The 21,656-nt window shown below is 40.3% G+C and overlaps 1 protein-coding gene across 2 annotated transcripts in view; it reads left to right on the top strand.

Annotated features, from left to right (window-relative positions):
* Window positions 1-21,656, top strand: part of ADCY5 (adenylate cyclase 5) — a 223,859-nt gene that overhangs the window by 138,564 nt on the left and 63,639 nt on the right. The window lies entirely within an intron of this gene.

Here is a 21,656-nt window from a genome sequence, read left to right as displayed (position 1 = left end):
GATTATAAATGAAAGTAATGGATGGGAATTTTCATTATCTATTGATCTAAAAGTTTGAATGCATCGTAATGCCTGGAGCCTATGATCTTAATTTTTACTGGATCTTCAGGGTGAGGTTGCTCACCACTTTCACAGTCAACGTGGAAATAACGAGCTTCACTGACACTGAATGTTTCCATCTGGGTTTAACTTTGGCCCTTTGAACTTGAGAAGTGCAGGAGCACAGCCCTGTGCACTTAGCCGGGTTTGACATTTTGTGTGGGAGAAGTGGTTTACTAAATTCTGTTCCAGAGAAGATTAAATATTTTAATTTTCAGGGATGATTGGGTCTGGGCTTTTGGGACCACCTCTAATTTTAATTAAAAGCAAACCCAAAACACTCTACTAGTAGAAAATGCTATTCTACAATTATGTGAATTTACTCTGTGTTTGTGGGGTCTGTTTTAAAATGAGGAGTATTTAAATGACCAGTTTTTCTGTGATATGTTTAGGTTTAGTTCCTAGGTTACATACTGTGTTTTTCTTTTTAAAAAGGTTGCAGGCTTATTTTTCTTTCCTTTTTTTTTTTTTTGGTTGGGGGGGGGGGCGGGGAGGGGAGAGGAGCAGGGCTAAGATACAAGAAGTCAGTATCAAACCTATGTAGAAAAAAAAATTTCCTCTAGTGCCAGTAGTAGGTCTGTAAAACAGTCATGATCCTTTAATAAGGGACAGTTCTGCCATGATATTGCTTATTGTGTTACCCTTCTCTTAGAGGGTGGGCTGTCTCTCTGTTTGGGGAAACAACATTTTATGCAAAATACAGTGGTCTTTCTGACCTGAATGGGTAAAAGCAAATCTTTTTAGAGCCTTATCAGGACTTCCTGTGAATGAGTTCATAATCTCCTGCTTATTGTTATGGAAAGTAAGGTTCAGAGACTAATTTATCCACAAAGAAAATATGATTTCCTGTCACTTTTTGGCAGCAGAATTTGTTTCAGGATTATGTTCTTCTTAAGAATTTAGGGTGATGATGAAACTAAGATGAAGAGGTTTGGGGTTAATACACTCTTTTTTGATGCAAATGAACAGAACCTTTTAACAGAGAACGAAACCATTTCCCATCCTGATTTATTGAATGAGAATTAACTTTGACAAATCCAGAACCTCAGAGCGTGATTTGACCTTTCCCACATATGTGCGTGTTAAATATAAATTCTATTGTCAAATGCAATCAGGAAAGGAGTTCCCCAGACTATGCAAGTAATTTGGACTAAACAACAAGGTGAATTATGTAACTAAATTGGTGCACGTTATCATGAATGAGATTATGTCTGATAGACAACCCTAAAATACACATAGATAATATTGTTTATCTATCATGCTTCCCAGGCTGAATTTTAAATGTTTTACATTACTATTGCTATTTATAGTATCTCACTGCAGTGATAATGGCTTTAATGCTATCTAGGTTTCGCCAAATATAGTAATCTCTGCTATAAAAGGAGGTTTGAAGTCCTCTGTGAAGGGATAAAGGTTGGCTTTGTAATCAAAATTCCTTTGATGAACTGTTCCAAGAAGCTTATTTTAGGGCTGGCATCCAAGCACAGTGAAAGTGACAGCTTCTTCTTTTCTCCCTTTCACATAATTCTTATGAATCATATACTCAACAACATTAACCTGATCTCGGAGCTTTTTAAACATCTTGACAACTTGAACTAAACCATTTGCAGAAATTAAACAGTCCATCTGCTTTCAGCTTTGTAGACAAAAACATTTTTAACTAGTTTTCTGGTTTAATTATGTTCTAACACCAAAAATTCTCCCCTTAAACATGACCAAATAGTTTGCACTTGGGCTGAGTGTCGGGATATTCAGACCAGCTGTGTCAATTTATCCTCTTCATCCTGTAAGCGTTGTGATGCTTAATTAGTTGCTTATGAAGTGTGTTAAATTTCTAGATTGCAAGGTGCTGTGTAATTGTATGCTATTTTTGAAAATTTCAACTAAGCAAACGTCTTTTTCCTCCTCCCACTGTCCTCACACACAGGACATCTAGTCTTGGTGTTTCTTGGTGTGAAAGGACTTACCAATATCAACAACAGTACAAAGCTGAGCTCTGATTGCAGCTAGTAGGAGGGTTCACAGGGTACAGCTGTAACTGGACATATTAGTGCTGGGGCTTGCCAAAGCAACACGCTGCTTAGTGGTATATTCTTGTTGGTGAGTATAGGCATAAGGCTGTTTTTTCTGGCTTGCTAGACGTGCGTTTTGAAATGTTAATGGGTTTATCATGAGGTATATCCTACCAAACCCAGGTCAGACAGGAGGTTGCCTTTGGAGGTGGTTATACCAGTGGGCTGATTTTGATCAAGTGCTCATCTGATTCTGTTTTCATGCTTTTTCATGGGAGGTTATTGAAGCTAAAGTGAAATCACTTTAATCTTACCATGTCTAATAAATAAAACTACAGTATACCACGTATAGATTTCTGCCAGTTCTTCCATAACAATTTCAAGTATTCCCCAAATCTGTTGTCTAAGCCAAATTTTATGTATCTTTAATTTCTGTGGAAGGCCTTATTGCCGGAAAGGGCAGGAGCAGAACCTGGTTTTAGAATTTACTGTATGATCCATCTCCCTCCTTGTCTTCTCCCCTTTTTGGGGGGAGGCAGAATGAAAACAGATGATTTATGTTTGAAGATGAGAAGCAGCATTAAACAGGAAGAAGCCCAAGAGCAGGTTTTATCCATGTCTTGCTTCCTGGTACTGCTCTACCTGCCAGTCTGTGAGCTTCAGTCTCCTCCCAAAATGTGTTAATGGGTCGGTGGGTTGTTTCTCAGAATCAAGTCTTAGCAAGACCTCTACCTCCTTTTCTTTGTTCAAGGTATATGCCCCAAGCAGAAAGTTAGTGTTGCAGGTAGGTGGGGGGAAACTGTGTGGGTTTCATTTGGGTTCAGGCCCCTCCTGCATTGCCATAGCTTCTGGTTGAGGCTGTAGGCTGAGAAAAGTGAGTAGGAGGGAAAGGATCCGCCTTCCCACGTCTTCCCCCAAATGATGGCAGTGAATTTTACCTAAACAGGAATTCTGTTTCCCTGTCAAAAGCCAGCTCCTGAGAACTTCTACCAGTGTCTGCCCGGAGTGAATCTTGGCTTTTTACTTTTCCAGAAAATATAATGTATTTATTTTTTTAAGTTAGTAATAATTTTTGTAAGTGTGGAAGTAGGTTTCACTCATGAGTGAATGTGAATTACTTTGCTATTAGTACCACTAATTGCTAGACACTTCCTAGCCATTTTGTTGTTTTTGAGGGGGAAAATCATTGTCTTTTGGATAAAGACATTCAAGATAAAATCCATGTGTAGAGAGAGGAATTTGCTTAGTTTGCAGCCATTGTTACACCTGAACTTAACATGAAAGCTGTGCGATAAGCCTGAGCATTAATATTAGAGTGAGTTTTTCCACCCAGGATCACCCCCTCTTTTCAGTATGTGTGTATCAATGGTTCAGTCTTGAAAAATTTTAAGTCAAAGAATAGAGCTGGTTTATATATTTTATTAAACCTATGTTTTTGTGCACTGTGCACAGCATCCTTTAAGAAGAACAAATACATGCTACCTTGTTTAAGTATTCATCTGACTCTCTGCCAATCTTTTTGAACTAGGAATATATTGTGAATTTGGTCCCTATTGGGAACTCCTGGTGTCTTCAGGGGCATGAGAGCGCCTTGTACCCTCCAGAGAACAAAACAGATAAATAACTGGCTGCAAGGCACCCCGCTGGATGCATTACTTAAACACGTGTGTTGTAATAAAGATAACATCCCAAAAGTGCAGCGTGCCAAGTCACTGCAGATCTGCAGCCACCAGCAAGCCATCAGCAATTAGGAAGAGCCTGTGATGTATAATTCACACCCTGCTATTCTGAGTTTACACAAGGGTCTGTGAAGTTCACAGGGTGATGGAGTGAAGTGTGTTAGATGTTTTAATGATGAAATTCTGTGAATAGTAATTTGGAGAGAATAATGAAGGTGCCTTCAGAAGTTTACAGAGCAGTATTTTAACTCAGCAAGGTTGGATTCCCTTTTTTCTTCAATAGCACTGAAAATATACTTTAAAAAAATATGTCAGGCAACTGATTGGCCTGATAATAAAAACAAATGTATCAAACTTATAGTAAAAAAATGCATCAATTTATGTTTATTGAACTAATGCACCCCTAGTCTTCTCTGCTCTGGACTAAACTTGACAATGAAAATTGAGTTTTCTTTCAGAGAAACCAAAACTTTACTTTTGTAAAGACTTGCTTGTACAGACTTGCTTTCCTTTTGTAAAACTTGGTTAAATTTCAGTTAACAAACTACTTTGTCATCTAGTTAACATGCAAAGTGGTTTTAAGAACACTGAATTTATATAACACTTGAAGAGGTTCTTGTTAAAATCATCCTACCTTTTTGCTTCCTCCTCAGACTATAATGACTGAAAAGCAAAAAGCAGTTCAACTTTTTATTCCGTAATGCACTGAACTTTTCAAAAATATTTAAAGCCCTCTTACAGAAGCTGCAAACTGAGGCACAGTTTTGGATGGGGATGGATTAACTTCTCTTGTCTTATAACTATATTTATATCCCTCAACAATTGTTGCTAATTTGTGCATCTGTTCTTACTGGTTTATATATAATTTTGACACTGGAAAAATGATGAAGAGGAGACAAAAGCTGAAACCAATTAGTGGAGAAGAGCTCTCAAGTGGTCTGGTATCCTGTGACTGAAGTTAATGCATTGCTAACTTGAGTATATGTCCTCCAGTAATTGAAAGTCGTATATTTTTTAAACTTCCTCTTTTTTATTAATTTTACTTGATACTAAGTGGTTAAAAAGTTAGGGAGAGGCTGGTACTGACTGTGCAGGCTGCATAATTCCATAAATGGTGTTTCTATGAGAAACCAAGCTAAGAACAGGTTGCTTCAGAAATGAGAAGCAACAGGAAACTGCACAAAACAGCAAAGAAGGCAAAAGACCAAAGAGATTAAATGAATTTCAGCACGCATGCACACACACATCCCATACACCACTGGCAGGGGATTGGCCTTGTGCAATGGTAGAGGCGCTCCTTTTAGAAAATTGAGATTTTTCTTTGTCCGTTTGTTTGTTAGGAAGCCCTAGAAAGATGCATGCAGTTTTAAATGGTTGGAATAAGGATTTGTAAGACCATATAGATTCTGAGGACTCGGAAGTTTGCAAATAGTTTTCAGAAATTGAAAAGAAATACGTGTGTGATATGCTTTAAAAAGCAAACAAAATACAGGATATAGGTATTATCTTCTCTGATATCATGGCTACAGGGATCTTTGTGGTTGCTGTATGTGTGCTTGACAAATATCTGAGGCTCTCAAAGGTCTGAGAAATTCTATGTTCTTTACATGTCCCTGTTTGATCCAAACTCCTAAATGAACCCCTTAAATATACAGGAGGATCATCAGGCTTTGAAATCAGCTTCCTCAACTCCAGTTCTACAGAGCTGACCCTCAAACCCAAAAACCTAGTGCAGTGACCCCTTGTGAAGCTTGGATCTGTGTGACTCTCAGCAAAATATTTTCTCCTAGCCTTCTGTTGCAGAGATCTCCCCAGTAAGTGGCATGCAGAGGGCTGGATGGCCACGGCTTTGTTCATTTGTAAGATCATCTGTAAATGTCTATCCCCAACGGTAGCTGTGCAGAGCATCTGGAAGCACAACTTGCCCTCCCACATGAAGAGGAAGGTTGAATGTGTGAGGCAGTGGGGAATTTTTCCAGCAGAGATATAGTAGTGACAGTTTGTTGATACACCATGTCAGGTGTTTTGTTTGGAGTTTTTTGTTGTTGATTTGGGGAGGGGGGGTGGTTAACTTTAAGCTTGATTCTCTGTGGAGTCTGATAATACGCTGGCTCTATTTTCTACTCACTGGGGGGTAATGTGTTGCTAATAGGAGGCTAGTAGGACAACCCTCCTTTTGACAACTACTTAATTTCTGTTATCTCCAAAGCCTAGCAGACCCCTGCATCAGTGCTGAATGCAGTAGCAGTTTGGAGAGATGCTTTGTAACATCCTGGGCCATGAAGGAGATGAGAGACCTATGTCACAGAGCTGATGGGATATTTGCAGGGTGGGGAGGTAGGCAAAAAAGACAGAAAAGACCAAAAAACCTTGGAAAACAAGGAGCAAATTTAGCAATTGTTAGCATTTGTTAGCAATAGACTGGAGGAAAGGAGACTGGAGAATGGAAAAGAGATGCATGCAGTTTTAACCAGTAGACAGTTGTGTGCCATCACAGTTCTGGTGGAGAGTCTCCAGTCTTGGGAGCGTGCACACCAATGCACTGATGCTTTCTGCTGTGGCTGTTTCCAAAGAATGAGCTAATAAGAATCAATTTGTAGAACACAGCAAACAAAACTTTGGCTTCTGCTCAGGGGAACTTGAGCAATTGCAGTTACAGATCAGGCTTCAACAGAAGCCAAATGCTGATCCATAAAAGTATAATTATTCTGTTTCATTTGGAACCTTTTGTTCTGGATTGCATTCAAAACTACTGTAAGCCCCTTTGTGAGATTCTTTTTCTTTCCAGGCAAGAGAAAAAGAGGCCTTTTGATTTGGTGGTTCTACTTTGTTTCAGTTAAAAAGGAGGAAAAACCCCACATCATCTTTGCCTTTTTTCCTTAAGAATCTCCCCTTCTGCAGAATAGCAGCCAGCAGGTCACAGTTTAGGATGACAGGTCTAATGCAGAGACAAAGTTGTGTTATGGTATATAAATGGTATGTCATATTCTGGTTTTGAGATCCAGTGTTCTTTGTAATTTTCAGCTGCAAACTGAATATTTTGTTATTGAAATCTGAAGTGATTACAAATTTCTTGCAAAGCCCAGAAACCTTGAAATTGCAGATGTGGCTTACCTGCTGAGCTCTTTTTCCTTGGAAGTATATAGTGGTAGAAGGAGTCAACTGAAAGTGGTACCTCCCTGAAAGCTTAAAAAGAACGGGGGCGGGGCGGGGGGGGGGGGGAGAAAAAATAGTATTGGAGAACAACTGTACAAAACTAAAGCTGTGTTTAAGGATTAAATGTGTCATTTTGAGGGGGACCTCTGAATCTGAAAATGGCACGGGATGGTGAAAATATTTTTTCATCTGCTATAAAATGGTATGTCTGCTGAGAATCATCCAGGGCTACACTTTTGTAATGCAGAAGCCCAATATGAACTTCATTAGCATTTATTAGATCAGTGTATTTTGCTTAAATGCATGCATTCACTGGCTTATTTAAATCTCTTTAGTATATTCTTTCATCCCTTTTTAGGTTATTTTTCTTGCAGATTCAAGGATCATTTCTAGTGGAGGATCATAAAAGCTGTATTTTGTTGGTCTCTCATGTCCTGCAGCTTTTTATTTTTCCATTATGTGTATCAGACACAGCATTTATTGTATTACTAATAACTGAACAAATTCTAAGTCATCTTGCTGGATAATGGGAATGGCCTGGAAACACCACGTGCATTTTTAGTGCCTTATGCTCACAAACTCTTGTGAAGGTATGCACTGCTACCAGTCAACCCCACAAGGGGAGGTTAGGGCTGGGGAATGGAGAGACCAAGATTGACAGTGATTTCTTTAATTTTACTTGGTAGCGAGACTGATTAGAGCTTACAAAATGCATGGCTGCTGTTACAGAAATGTCCTAACGACTAGACCTTGAAGGCTCTGCCCTGCCTGCACTGCAGAGGAATTGTGCAGAAAGAGCAAGCAGGGAGTGTGCACAAATACACGTGCTCCTTGTGCTGGGTGCTTCTCGTGACTGTTGGCTGTGCTTGCGGGGGGAATTAGCAGCACATTTCGGCTGGGCTGCCATGTCAAACAGGCATCTTTCAGTTCCTCACTAAAATGAAAACCCAGAGAAATTAATTAATTCAGTTGACATTCCAGGTGACATAAAGTAAAGCACACAGGTAGTAAAGATCTGAAGAGACACAAGTGATGAGGCATGCCACGCTCATCTGGGAGCATAGGGGCTTGACCCACATGCTGGTGTAGGTTATCTGGATTCAGTTTTCCCATGTGCCAGAGGGCATTTGAGGCCACATCTCCTAGGAGAGGCCCTAACAGAAGAAGGCGTCCTCATTCTCTTTTGTTAACTCTATTTCATTTTTTTATATAAAAGAATCAAAGCCCAGAGCAGCAGCTTGAGTCCCGCTGTCCTATGTCACAGAGCGCACTGTAATCAGCAGGGCAGAGCGGGGTGCTTGCTGTCTCTGCATCTAATTATTCTGAGTATTTTATACATAATGAGCAGCTGCAGCACGAGGTCCTGAGGGCACCCCTGTTCCCAATCCAAAATAACCCGTTGTCCAGTTCAGGCAGAGGAAAATTCAGATCCATGTTTTCTCACTTCTCGGGCGAAGGGTCTTAAGAGACGGTTCCCTTGCTTTGTTCTCACTCCATTTACTTATATCTAGTGGGTGTTTGCAGAATACTAAGAAATCAAGGTTACAAATTTATGTGTATATTAATGTTCCATAAAGATGTGCCAGTCTGTTGTAACAGGCCAGTAGTATTTTAGCTGGCAGGAATGTGGGCCCCCAGCAAAGATGTGGCTACAGTCATGTAGCAGGCAGTGTGGATGTGGTAGGGCTGTTCTTAAATGCTGGACATGTATCTTTATTTTATTTTTTTTTATTGTAGCTGCTGACTTGGTCTGAGTTTTATCTGTTTTTCTTAATAATAAGACAAAAGAAAAAAAGAAAAACCCCAGTCAAGTATTCCTGTAAGATGCTATAATAAGGCTCAAACTGAAGTGAAAATGTATCTGCTGTGTTTTCTAGCCTCAGTAGTCCTTGACTAACCACAGCATGTCTGAAGTAACCAGGAGGGGCAGCGGCCAGTGGGATCCTGTGGATGATTTGCTTTTGGCTTTGCTGTTAACTTTTTTCTGGTTCTGTTTGTTAGGATTCTGGTGACTGGCTGTTGTCAGCAGGATTTTTTTTCAGTTGCATAAGGGCTGAGAAAACAGTATCTGTCTGACTCTTTCACAGTGAATGGCTTTCAAGTTAAGCCGTGGCTGCAGTTATTGTGTTCTAGCTGTGACACTATAAATAAAGTTATTAACAGCAATATGTAAATGGGTTTCTATTTTTGTTCCCTGTATTGTTTGCAAAATCTAGGGCAGTTATTCAGTAAGAATCATCTGCTATTTAGCACTGAGCCTACCAGCATTTGATGCTGTGTGGGCTGCTGCTTTTTTTCCCCCCTTTGTTTCTTTCTTTGCACTGGCTTTTAGAATCCAGCTCCTTTCCAAGTTTGTTTATTGTGGTATATAAGAAATAGAGTAGCTGTGCTAAGCATTTTCAGGCTTCCGGAGAGTGGCTTGGTACTTAAGAATAGAGAATCATCTCTTGATATCTGAACTATAGGAGCATTAAAAACAGCTATACAAACATCAAATACCACAGCTGTTGTTTGCCTTAGTGTGCATCTTGCAAATTCCAGTTTCTTCAGAGATCTTTACGGTTTGTGTTTTGTTTGCGTGCTCAGTTTCCTTCCGCTCCCCTCTCCATTGCTCCGGATCTGCCTGACAGCCTTGGGCCCTGTTTGTGCTGGAAACTTGTACGGCATTAATTCATGCAGTTACAGTACAGCGCCCTGAGGGAGAGCATGGATACGTTGTTTTAGAAACACTTTACTACAGTTATGGCTACTCCTATCTGGAAGAGCAATCAAAGGCATCTGTTTAGAAACCTAAATGTGTCTGTGCTAGGGACAGGAGCTGTGTAGCTGTTAACATACATACTCCGTAAGACATTTCACACGAGATGGTTTGTTCAAACTTCTTCCTGTTCTGCAAGTGAATTTAGCTCTGGCTTCCCTGAATCCTCTACGGGGCAAGTCCCAACCTGTTTGTCCTGTGACTCATTAGGCACAATTTTATTGCCAGCTGTGCTAGCCTTCAGATGGGTATGTGTCCTCCATGGCACTTTAATTCCATTTCATGCAGCTTTGTGAAAGGCCACCCTAACACTGGGACACCAGCAATCTGTGACTCCAGTTTCACTCCTTGCTTGAAGTAGCTGTTAGTTTTGTAGTGTACATAACAGATGAATATACAGAAGTGTTTTGAAGTTGTGACACCCACTGTTCTGAACTGAACTCATCCTTTCAAATGCCAGGCAGTTATTTAATTCTTTTTGGTTTTAATCTTCAAGCCAAATTTGCTGCTACTGTAGTGGCATAGAAAGCCAAAATTAGCTAGCCTGGTTTTGCATAGATGTAGGAAGATCTGACACAGTAGCTTCCCTCTTATTTTTATGGTCTGAGAAATGTTACCATAATATATATTTTAAGTGGTCTCTAAGGTCACTTTCTATGCTATAGAAGACATCTGGTCAGACTCTATTGATTTTATTGGTATTAGTTCACTGGTAAACTAATAACTGTTTACAGGAACTTCATTTGGAGATGGTATTTTGCGAATATTGAGAGTAGCAAGCAAATGACTTAGTGAAATATCTCAATGCATTACACAGAAATTAAATTTTCTGATGGAAAATGCAAGAGAAAAGCCATTTCTTTATACACAGATTTATTATTCTGGTGGTGGCAATTACAGTAATTCTCTTGAAATCAAGTTAAAATTATATGCCTGCTTCATTATAAGAAGAAACCACTGATTGCAAAAATCAGGGGAGATTCAGTGGAAAGTTAAAAAGACTTACATATGCAGTGGGCAGACCTGCCTCACCACGTTCCCTGCTCCAGCATCTCAGGAGTAGGTTTTGTGCAGATGTTTCCTGGACTCATGAGGCCAGGATTCACACTCCTGCTTTGCCATGTGTTTCCTACATGACCTTGAGCAACTTTATGTATTTTCTTTATATACCATACTGATGTCCCTGCAAAATGGTGTATTGTGGCTTTTCTAGCACCAATGAAATTTTAACAATTGCTTAATGTAAGTTTGAAGGCTTAATGTGCTTAAGAAGCTAGAGATGCAGTGGTTCATTTTATTTTATAAAAACAGACATTTGAGACAGAGCCAGGTAAGTAATCGATCATGGAATCAAATGATGGGCTGTCAAAGATTAGAATCAAGGTGTCTTGATAGCTAGTGTCTTGACCAGCAGAATAATAAAACGAAAGTGGTGTAGATGTTTTCTGATATTGCAGTATATAATCTGAATGCCATAGAATACATTTAACACTGCTTGCTATCTCTGAAATAATGGACATATGCAAGTATCTGAAATATGAGGTATATTACGGGCTGAAGACATGCATAGAATTTAATATTCTCTGTTCAAGGATGGTCTTTGCATAGAAATACTCATTTAGTGAGCTCACCTATACTGCTTTCTAAGGGGGAGTGGTTCTACTGCTGATATTGATTGTGCAGAATTTCATTATATTTACATTTTTTCTCCATGGCAGCTGGAGTTTTCTGTGTCACCAAAGGAATCAAATCAAAATCTCAAGTGCCATTGATCAATTGCGATATGATGGCAGATCACATCTTAAAAAGGAAACAAACCCCTTAACATTGTAGCCCCTGTAAAGTTGAGAGCACTTTACTCGTGAGTTAAGGATATCTATTCATTACTGGTTATTATCAGGTAAGGAATATTAATGTAGCGTACAATAATCAGGTCACAAGTTCAATTTCCTGCAGGATTTGTTCCTTTTCATTTAATTCTGAAATTATGGCCAATCTCCCATCTCACTAAAAACATCATGTGTTTTAATATTAAATTTATGATCAGGTTTGTTTATTAATTAATAAAAAGTTGATCCCTCAGTTAATGAGCTGTACCATTTTCTTTGGCCAGCCTCTTTACCTTTCAGAATAACTAACAAAGGATTACGTCTTCATTTTAAAATTTTTCTCCACTGGTGTTGCATTGGTGTTTCTCAGAGAAGTGGCCATTATGAAGTGTGCACAGTTAAATCTCTCTATATGCTTTGGGTCCATTTCTTTTTACAGTTTCATCAGTGTCATTTTAAAAACACAAGTGCTCAATTACATTTAAAAGTATAGAAATGAGAAGGCAACAAGTCAACTCATGTTGACTGTTCCAAAAAGGGCAGTAAGACTCGTGTTCCTATTCTTTGGCAGTTTTCCCAGCAAATGGCTACTTCAGTATTATTGATCTAGAAAGCTCCCAAACACAAACGGTAATTGTGTACAGAGAACATCACATCACTTGTCCATTCTCAGCTTATCCATGAAACAGCCTGCATATTTTGGTACCTACTTCCCTTGGGAAAATGAGATAACTATAGGAAAGTCATAGTTGCTCCTTAACGTTTTAAATTCTGTCATTTATATACTAATGTAATGTTTTCATTATGCAGTGGCTTTCCAGAGGGAAACCCTGACTTACCAAAATTGTGGAGTAAATAAATCACAAAAGGACAGGACACTGAGGAAGCTAGAGGAGAGAGTGAGGAAGAAGTAAGATTAGGTTGAAATGACCACTGCATGCAGAATTACTGCAGCTTTTTCAGTAAGGAGTACAAAAGCATTGTTGTTTGGCTGAATATCTGTGATACTAGGGAAGAATAAACTGAATGCAATTTGCACAGCTATGAAGAGCTCATTCTTTCACTATCAAAGATAAAGACCTGAGCAATATATAACAGAAAGCGTTCCAAAGTTGATTAGATGCAACGTACTCAATATCTAGCCCATGTGCCTGACCCAGGGTATACATGTGCAACTGTTAACTGTCTGTGCCAAAAATTATTATTCTGTTGTCTTCTCTGATGATTGATCGATTGCTGGCACACAGCCTCTATGCAACAAGTTGTCTTTTGTTTTAATACTTAAGTTTTCATTTTTTTTATCTTTTCTATTGTGCTGCTTTTATGGTTTCAGTCACTTTTGCAAGCCGTTCTCTTGAAGGAGGGCAGGGAGGAATAGTGCCAGACTCCAACAGCTGTGGTGGTAATGGATAGTCCCTTCTTGCAGAATTCTCTTAGCTCTGTCTTCCTTCTTGTTGTTTTTTTGGCAGGATTTTGACATCAGAGATTCCTCTAATGCCAGAAAACAGACTGCAAGAATGCTCACAGCAAAAAGCATGTCTAAAGTTCAAAAACCAGAAAATAACATGGCTTTTCCTTTTTGTTTTACATGCAGTTTTGGATTTCAGGCTGTCTTGTGGGACAAATGAATCTGAGATTTATTTTGGTGTGGGCTGGATCCAGCGCCAGTTTGGACAGATTTGCCAGCTCAGTTGCCACTGGTCAGGCAGGCCCAGGTAGTCTGGGCTTGCTCAGAGCCAAAGGAGACACACGGTTGGGGTCAGCAGTATGCATGGTTCTTTTGCGCCTTTCTGCCAAAGGCCATGTATATCCTTCAACTTTGCCTTCCTCTGCTTACTTGGAGTTGGAATGGATTTGGCATCTTTCTCACTTAAATGATTTTTTTTTCCCTGACTGGAATGATTGGGAAAATTTTCACATTCCCAACAGCCCCTTCTTAAATACATGAAAAAGGTCTGACGTGTCTCATTCTTAATAACCCAAAATCTCATTTAGGCCACTCGGATTTCTTTTTTATGTTTGACAGACAGCAGCACCTAATTTGGTTTGCGATGATGGAATAGTAAAATTCCTCCCATTCATCTCAAACACACCTACAGTGTGTTCCACCTATAGTTTGGTAGCCACTGCATATCTATCTGTATTGGTTTTGCAGTTGAGCCATGGTCGCTAACACAATGAGTTGCGTATTGGGCAGGAGGCTTAGACGCCTTGAAAAGAAGAGACACAGCGTATATTGAGACCTCCAATATAAATCATTTAACTGAGAGTTTACAAAAGGCTGCCTGCCTCCAGCTGGTGCACAAGAGACACCTAGTTCCCTGACAACCTTCCCCAATGTTGCTAAATGCAAACCCTGATAGAATGACTCCCCTGATCTGGGCTCTTCCTGACTTGCTGAAACCGTATGTGATGATGGAGTAGTAAAATTCCTTCCATTCATCTCAAAAGCATCTATAACATGTTCCACCTATCGTTTGGCTGGTAGCCACTGCATATCTATCTTTATTTGTTTTGCCTTCCCCAAATAGTTTTTCTTCCCAAAAGGCTATTTATTACTTCTGTTTCCAGTGAAGAATCAATCTGGTTAAATATAGCCTGCTGAAATAGGAAAATCTTTTCACTCAAGATGTTTAGAGGGAGAGGGTAGCAAGTTTTTAACGTTTAAAATAAAAACTGAGTATTGATGCTGCTTAGCTCTAGCTAAATTCCAATAACTGGGATTACTACTCATGCTTGTAAACTGCAAACCTAGGAAGGTCATGGAAACTTTTTTTTCCTGTATGACTGCTGCAGTCTTCCCCTTCTGGTTGGTGACTTCAGGATCTTAATTTCTTCTCATTTCCAGCATCAGCAGTGAAGGGCAGACCACAGGCATTGAGGTGAGGAGCACTGACTGTGATGGAAAGTATGGTGCCATTTTTCTCAGCAGCTCTTGAGTGCCCCAGGGTCAGACACTCTCAGTGGGGCATTCCCAGGAGCACATTGCCAACACAGACAGAGCTTCAACCACAAATGCTGAGAGTTTATGCTGGAGATGTGCATCTTCCAGCTGAGACCCCCAGGCAGTTCTAACTTCTGGTAACACTCATTTGAGAGCAAACATGGGAAAATCAAGTAAAGGCAGGGTTCTGCTGTTTATATCTTTGCAATGAGCCTTGCTGTCATCATGCAGGAGCTCTGTGGATGGCAGTCTGCACGTTGCCACCAGTGTCTCTGAGAGCCATCTGGTCTTCTGCTTCTTTGTCAGTTTTTACTCTGTCACCAGTTTCAGTTGGTATGGTCTTGCAGAGTGAACTTCTCAAGTATGGGGTTTGGGTTTAGTTTACATTTTTGGCTGCTTTGGAAGAGGGACAAGAGGCTTTCTGTCTTTTGTAGGAAAGCAAGAGGTGAAAAGGCTCACAGTATTCTAGGGGTTTGGTTTTGTAGGAGTTTTGTGTGTATTTTCTCCTGTTTTGGTTATTTTCTCTCTCTCTAAAGTATTGCTTTGCTTATCACAGCATTTGTGAACATATATGCATTCTTACCCCTTGAGCAAGTGGGAGGCAGTATGCCTGATCTGAAGATGGAGCACTGTCATGGTGCATGATGGAGTCCCCTTGCTGTGCCAGCTGATGTGTCACAGAAGTGCTAGGACTCATTTGAAATAATAGGTGATTTCCAATACTAAGTGGATCTTCTCTTAAATGACCATGTAAGTTTAGGAAAGAGAGTATATCTTTTTACTGTTGAGTGGTGGTGGTGAGTTTCCATGACTGTAGGAAAAGGAAGTATTTTAACGTCTGGTTTGTCTGATGTCCTGCTGTTCTGGAGAACGCTTTTCACATGGCTGAGGCTAAGACCTTAGCCTGTCACAGATACATCCCTAGAGAGCAAGGCTGACGTGCTGTTGAGACCTAAGTTAGTCTGGAAGTAGCTTACAGCCTTTGCTGGACCAGTCACTGGGCTGTCACACAGCTTGATGATCTGTGTGGGCCACTTCACCCTCCTTAGGTGGGCTTTGCTGCCCTTGCTCACATTTGTGCTGCTTTACCTAGACATGCTGTGTGACTGTGGTTACTGTGCCACTGCTGTGAACTTGTCCTTGGCTTGTTTTGGTTTGTCCTTTTGTTGTCATTGCTATCGAATTCAGGAGGGAAAGAGCACTATAAGGTGCTCTCACTTGGAGTTTCTGGAAGCTGAAATCTTGCATAGGGTGCGTAGAAAAGAGACCACACAGAGGTCCTCCTTGTCATCCCATCTCCAAGTGGCTATAGCTAGGAAAGAGACTGGGTGTATCTTGATGCCATGTCTATTCTAGGAACTTCTAGATGAACTTAATACTATGTTTATGCTGCAGAAGCTGGAAAATAACTTCTGGACTTACAGTAGTGGTGGGGAACTGGCTTTTAAACAGATGTCCAAGTGCAAAAATTGACTCATTTACCAAACTGCTTAATTGATGCTTCCACCTTGGAGATATTCAAAAGACATGTGAACATGGTCTTGGGTAACCAGCTCTAGGTGTACCTGCTTGAGCAGGGGTTTTGACAAGATTACCTCCTCGGCTCCCTTCCAACCTCAACTGTTCTGTGCTTCTGTGAAAGCCAAGTTTGGTGTTAAGGGCTCAACTGGCCCTTCAAGTGAGAGTTTTATTATCTTCATCCAAATGCATCTTTCCTTTTTCTTCTTCCTTGTTCATAGCATGACTTGATTACATACAACACCAGTAGCAGTGGATGGTGGTGTAAAATAACAGTAGCATCCTGAGACACTGTCCTCACCAATTAGCCTAGTGAATTCACTGACAAGAACAGACTGTGTCTACAGCAAATTACTTTCTCTTGTTACACCTTTGCTTGTGAATGCTTGTATTTAGTGAACAACAATTATGGTACGTTAACTTTATCTTCTCTTGTAGATAACATTTGTTGCAATAAAATACCGTGACTTCAATTCACATGCAGTCAGATGCACTTTGCGTTTTTTATAAGTCATTAAAGCTCACGGAGTCTGGGGTTTTGTTCTGTTTCCCATGTAGTGCCTGTGGTGTTCTGTTCCCAGTAACACATGGTGTTTATATTCATGACTGGCATTACCGTTGTGATGGTGATAGCGTTTGTGTTTCTTGCCTTGCTTGATTTATGTTGTGGCTGGCGTGCATGGCATGCACATGTCTCAAAATAGAACATGACTGGTTTTTTGTTTTTACATTAGAAACACTGATGATTTAATTTAGCATTTTGAATAATCCTGCATTTGCAGGGAAACCTGGCTGTGTCATGTACGTCCTTTGATAACTCTATTAGCTTCAGACATTTAAGGCTGCACTTCAAAATCATTCTGTGTAGGTGTGTGTGGTTTTAAAAATGTCTCATGTGGGTTTCCTGCTTCCCACCTTGTCCTTAGCTCTTCCTACTCCTTATGTCGTTCTTTGCTTTCTGCCAAGATCTCTCCCCTTCCCACACCCTTGCTAAGAACCTTATCCTTTGCCATCTGAAAGATCCTGTGATGCTTATGCCTCAGGGTATGTTAGCAGTGCAGTCACAGCAAGGATCACCTGAATTACAGGAGCTAGTCTTAAATAGCCTGCAGTGGTAGGACCCAAGGTGAAGTGGGATGGACCTGAGCACAGACTGTGAAAGCAGCCCAAGCTGGGCAGGCTTACACTGCCAATCTCTGGGGTATTGCACCAAGGCTTCAGCTGGTACCTGAGTTGCCTGTGTGTATCTTAACTATTCTGGGAATGCATTACAGACCAAAAAATGGGAAAGCTTGAGCTCAGCACTTCGGGTATTCTCTTCTCTTGGCTCCGCATCTTAGCTGCTCCTCTCTTAATTTCACCTTGCTCCGCCTTTGCAGTTATGTGAAGCACTGTGCAGAAAGCATCTAGACATCCTGTTCATGGAGATCTCACAGTACATAGTAGTGGTGGTGGTGGTTTTGGTAAGGGCCAAGCTCAGGCAGAGGCTGGCATCCTGGTGGCAGTGGCAGCTAAAGCTGTGTGCCCAGCCTGCCCTGCCCAACAGCCCTGGGCTCTTGGAATCAGCAGGAGTCAGCAGCACAAGGATGCTCCAGTGCACATATCCACCTTTCCTGCTCCCCTGCCGGGGGCTTGGGTGAAAGCAGACAAGTATCAGGCTGGTCCCGAAGCAGAGGGGAGGATGGCAGGATCTGGAAGCTACTCAGGCTCCTTTTCATCTTTCTTCCATGTCAGTGTCATGAGCCACGTAGGGCAGTAGGCACAAAACTGAGCTTGCCTTGTGCAGCTATGAAATCTTGAGCTATGCTGGAAATAGAGCTGAAATAGGAGCTTAGGAAAGTATTCACCTCTACCCTATAACACAATTTGTGGTACTTTTCAAACAAGATTAAACAGAAACAATTTGAAAGAAATCGTATAAAATTAATAACTCCCCTTTTCTTGTCTGTCTTTCCCAGAAGTAAACCATTTTTTTTTGGTTTTTTGAGGTCGTGCCCTGGTTAGTGCTGGAAAAAACCCAATCAGATGGTAAATCTGAAGGCAGTGACGGAGTGGAAAATATATCAAGAGCTCTGAAGCCATTACAACATTTTAATTACATGCTAAACTTTTTTTTTTCTTTTTTCCACAAAGCAGTAGCCTTCCAGATGAAGGGACTGGGACCCAGGGCTGGTAATATTTGCTGATGCCTAGGCTGCAGGTTGTGTGGTCAATCCCTTACAGTCAGCTTCAGCTAACAGTACTTCTAAACCACTGCCTTACTTATCTCATGATATTTTATAGCTATAATAATTATTTCATTTGACCTTATGTTGACCGCTGTCATTTAACCCACATTTTGGCACAGGGAAGGCCTATTACTGGTATTGTGCTCCCACCAGCAAGGAAATGCCTTACCCTCTGAAGACTGACAAATAGTTGGCTTGAGTTGTGCCTTTCATCATGATCGTCCATCACCATTGTCCTCTAATAAAATCTTTTCACTGCTAAGGGTAGTCTGACATGAAAGACTGGAGTGTGGAGTAAGGACCTAAGGGTAGTGGGGAAGCTGTGTGTTTAAACTCTTAAGGCTCCTCTTCTGGATAAGATGCACTGGCAGGAGTGGGAGATGCTCCTGCAACCTCACTGCACATGTTGTTTGTGTAAGGAGATACAGCGGACTTCATTTTTAAAGAACAGCTCTGACTAAACACAGAGTGAGAATCAAGTGCTTTTCACAGATGGCTATTGTAAAAGAAATCTACTTTTTTCCTAGTTGCTTCTGGACTGTTGGGTATTTACAGGGAGAAGGCTGAATATAAGGGTTACTGAGGTTAAAAACAAAAGGCACAGAAGTGGCATAGGATAGCACCATGTACATGGGTCCCCATTCCTCCCTTGCAGGTCATTAGCAAGGCTGAGAGCAACAAACCTGGTTGTTGTCTCTGCAGCTGGAGCTGCAGTGCTAGTGGAAGTGTGTGGAGGGAACAGATTAGGCAGAGGAGTAAAATGTGATTTAATGGCTTTTGGAGCTCTCTGTTGAGAGCAGAGGAGAGAGGCTTCAGGCTGGGTTTCTGTTTGCAAGGGCTGTTTTCTCTGACAGTCATGTGCTGTTCTTTCTCCAGTTTCCTGCCACAAATGTGTCTTTTCCCTCTCTGTGTTCTGTTCTCAGATCACTGCTCTGTCCTCTGCCGTCTCCCATGTGGTCCTTTCCATACCCTGATGATGTTTTCCATTCTCAGCAGCCCATGTATCCCAGGCAGTGTCTTCTGATAGGTCAGTGGTATAGGTATGTGATTGCAGGGCCGGTCACACAGCTGTCTTAAGCCTGTAATGGAACATGCTCAGGTGCTTCAAGAGGTTCATATGGTAGTTAGCTGACATGGAAGAGGTGCAAGGGGATGGGCTGTGCAGGTAGACACCCTCATGTTAATCGCACAGTGTGCAAAAAGTCATGCAAAGGACTTTAACCTACTTAGAATTGGTTACATGTTTTCATATAAAGAGGAAAAGGCATGTGCCAAGTGAAGCTCTTCCCCTTATTGCCAAGCATCATGTCCATGTTCAAGACTGAGGAGAGACTTGAACCATCTAAAAAAATACTTGCATTTCATTCCTTTGCTTTAGATAAAACCAAACTTCTTTTTCCTTGACTTTCCTCTTAAAAATTATCAAACTGGCTTTGTTGAAATTGTTTCATGCATTCCTCTTTCCTTAAAGAAAACTCATTCCGAGAAGCATCTCATGTAGTAAATGTTGGCTTTCTAACAGGAATGTCAATGTTAACTTCCCAATATTGCTACCAACCTGTGTGCAGGATGCATTTCTGATTCACATCATGAAACCTTCCCAGGTTTTATTTTCATATAAACACTTTTGTAGTCTTATAATTATTGTAGTTTTCTAGAACTCAGCCAGAGAGCTGCATGTGGAGCTGCAGCCGTGCTGTCCTTGGAAGCACAAGACAAGGATCAAGATGAAGGAGATGGCTGCTAAATTTGAACAAAGAACAACTTGCTGATCACCCATAGAAGGTTTCAAGTTTGAGAAAATGTTGTCATCAGATAGTTTCAATTTGAGAAGGCATAAATCTGTGCATAGGATAGGTCCATAGGTCTCTGCTGATTAGTTCATTTGCCTGGTTGAAAATATTGTTGCAATTTAACTTCTAGAATGTCTGATCCATTTATCTAGCATGATAGTAATGATGAATGGAGGGAGCAACTTTCAGTCATTTATCCATGTTTCTTAGGACATTATGCTAGCACTAATTTTCTGAATCAGGCGTGAGGAGAAGGCTCAGGGCATCCCTGTGTAGTATTTTCAGATATACCCATTGCTATTATAACATCAGAGCAGCAACGTCTCTTTATTCCTCCTGTTATCACACATGGCTTTCACAACACACACACAAGCTTAGACTGTGAACGCATGCTCAAGTGAGCAATCTGCAATTTGCCCAGTTCTGGAAGAAGAGCAATCTTGCAAGAAGATACATTTTGTCACTGCCATAAGAACTGGATGCATTTCCTATTTGTACATTACACATTAACACATATTTAAGTTCCTTAGTAAGCAATACACTCATCTCTAAGACTTCAGTTGATTTCAAGTGTATTTCTTGGGGAGGTTTACTTTTATTTGCAGATATGTGAAATCTTGATTTATTTTTTGTGTATTTCTCAAGTGTTTAAAAAATGGCAAAGTTTATGTTGATTCAGACATCCCTGCATTCCTGTCTTGCTTTTTTCTTGTACACTTTAGTTTCAGTCTGACTAGCAAAGAAATATTTAATGCAATATGTTTGGTTGATGACTTATTGAAGTTGAAATGTAGAAGGAAAATATGAAAAGCATGCCAGAATTGAAATGTGTTTCAGGATTTTTGCAAAAAATGCTTGTGAAAATATTTTTGTTGGTTTTGCTTTCTGTATGAGGACATTGCAGGGAATTTCAACTGAAAACATAGCCTAAATTTGCCTAAAACATGCTGGAGTTTTATTTTTTAATGAAGAAACAATTCCAAACTCCTTTTTATTTACACTTTTCATTTCTCTTCCTATTCAAGAACAGCTTGATGCAATAATCAGCTTGAAAAAAGAAATTGACCACTTGATAAATATGCCAATACAGAAGTATAAGTTATGGATTTTGTATTTATATAAATGTTTGTGCATATATACATTTTATCTTAGATCTATATAGACATAGTCTGGTTCTTGTTTTACTGAATAGTTTTAAGTTTAGCATAATGGCTACATTTGATTGCAAATCAATATTTTCAATGTTATAATTATCAATGAGACAGCTTTTTCCAGTTTAAAAGAAATATCTTTGCAGCACAACATTAGAATTGATTAATTGAAATCAAAGAATTGTTATTAATACTTGTGATTCAAATAATTGTGTTTTCAAAACAGTCCACGCTACTTTCAGGGGGCTTTCCCAGTACATCCTGGGCAGATGGGAGCAATTTGGTATCCCTCTTTTAATAGCAGAGGTTTGCCCCAGGTGGCAAGGGCTGCACTTGTCATTTCACAGAAAGTTGGGTGATGCCTGTTTGCAGCCTTACTGAGAGGAGCTCCTGAGTGCTGTAGGTGTATATTTTTATAGTGTTTCGGGGGCTGAGCCAGCTAGAAGGTGTGGTACAGATGGGAGGTTTCGTTTCTGTTAGTTCGTAAGA

This window comes from Falco peregrinus, chromosome 8 (assembly GCF_023634155.1).
Source record: "Falco peregrinus isolate bFalPer1 chromosome 8, bFalPer1.pri, whole genome shotgun sequence".
In the NCBI taxonomy this organism is placed as follows: Eukaryota; Metazoa; Chordata; class Aves; order Falconiformes; family Falconidae; genus Falco; species Falco peregrinus.
The sequence above is the reverse complement of the archived record's forward strand: the minus strand, read 5'-3'. Positions and strand labels throughout refer to the sequence as shown.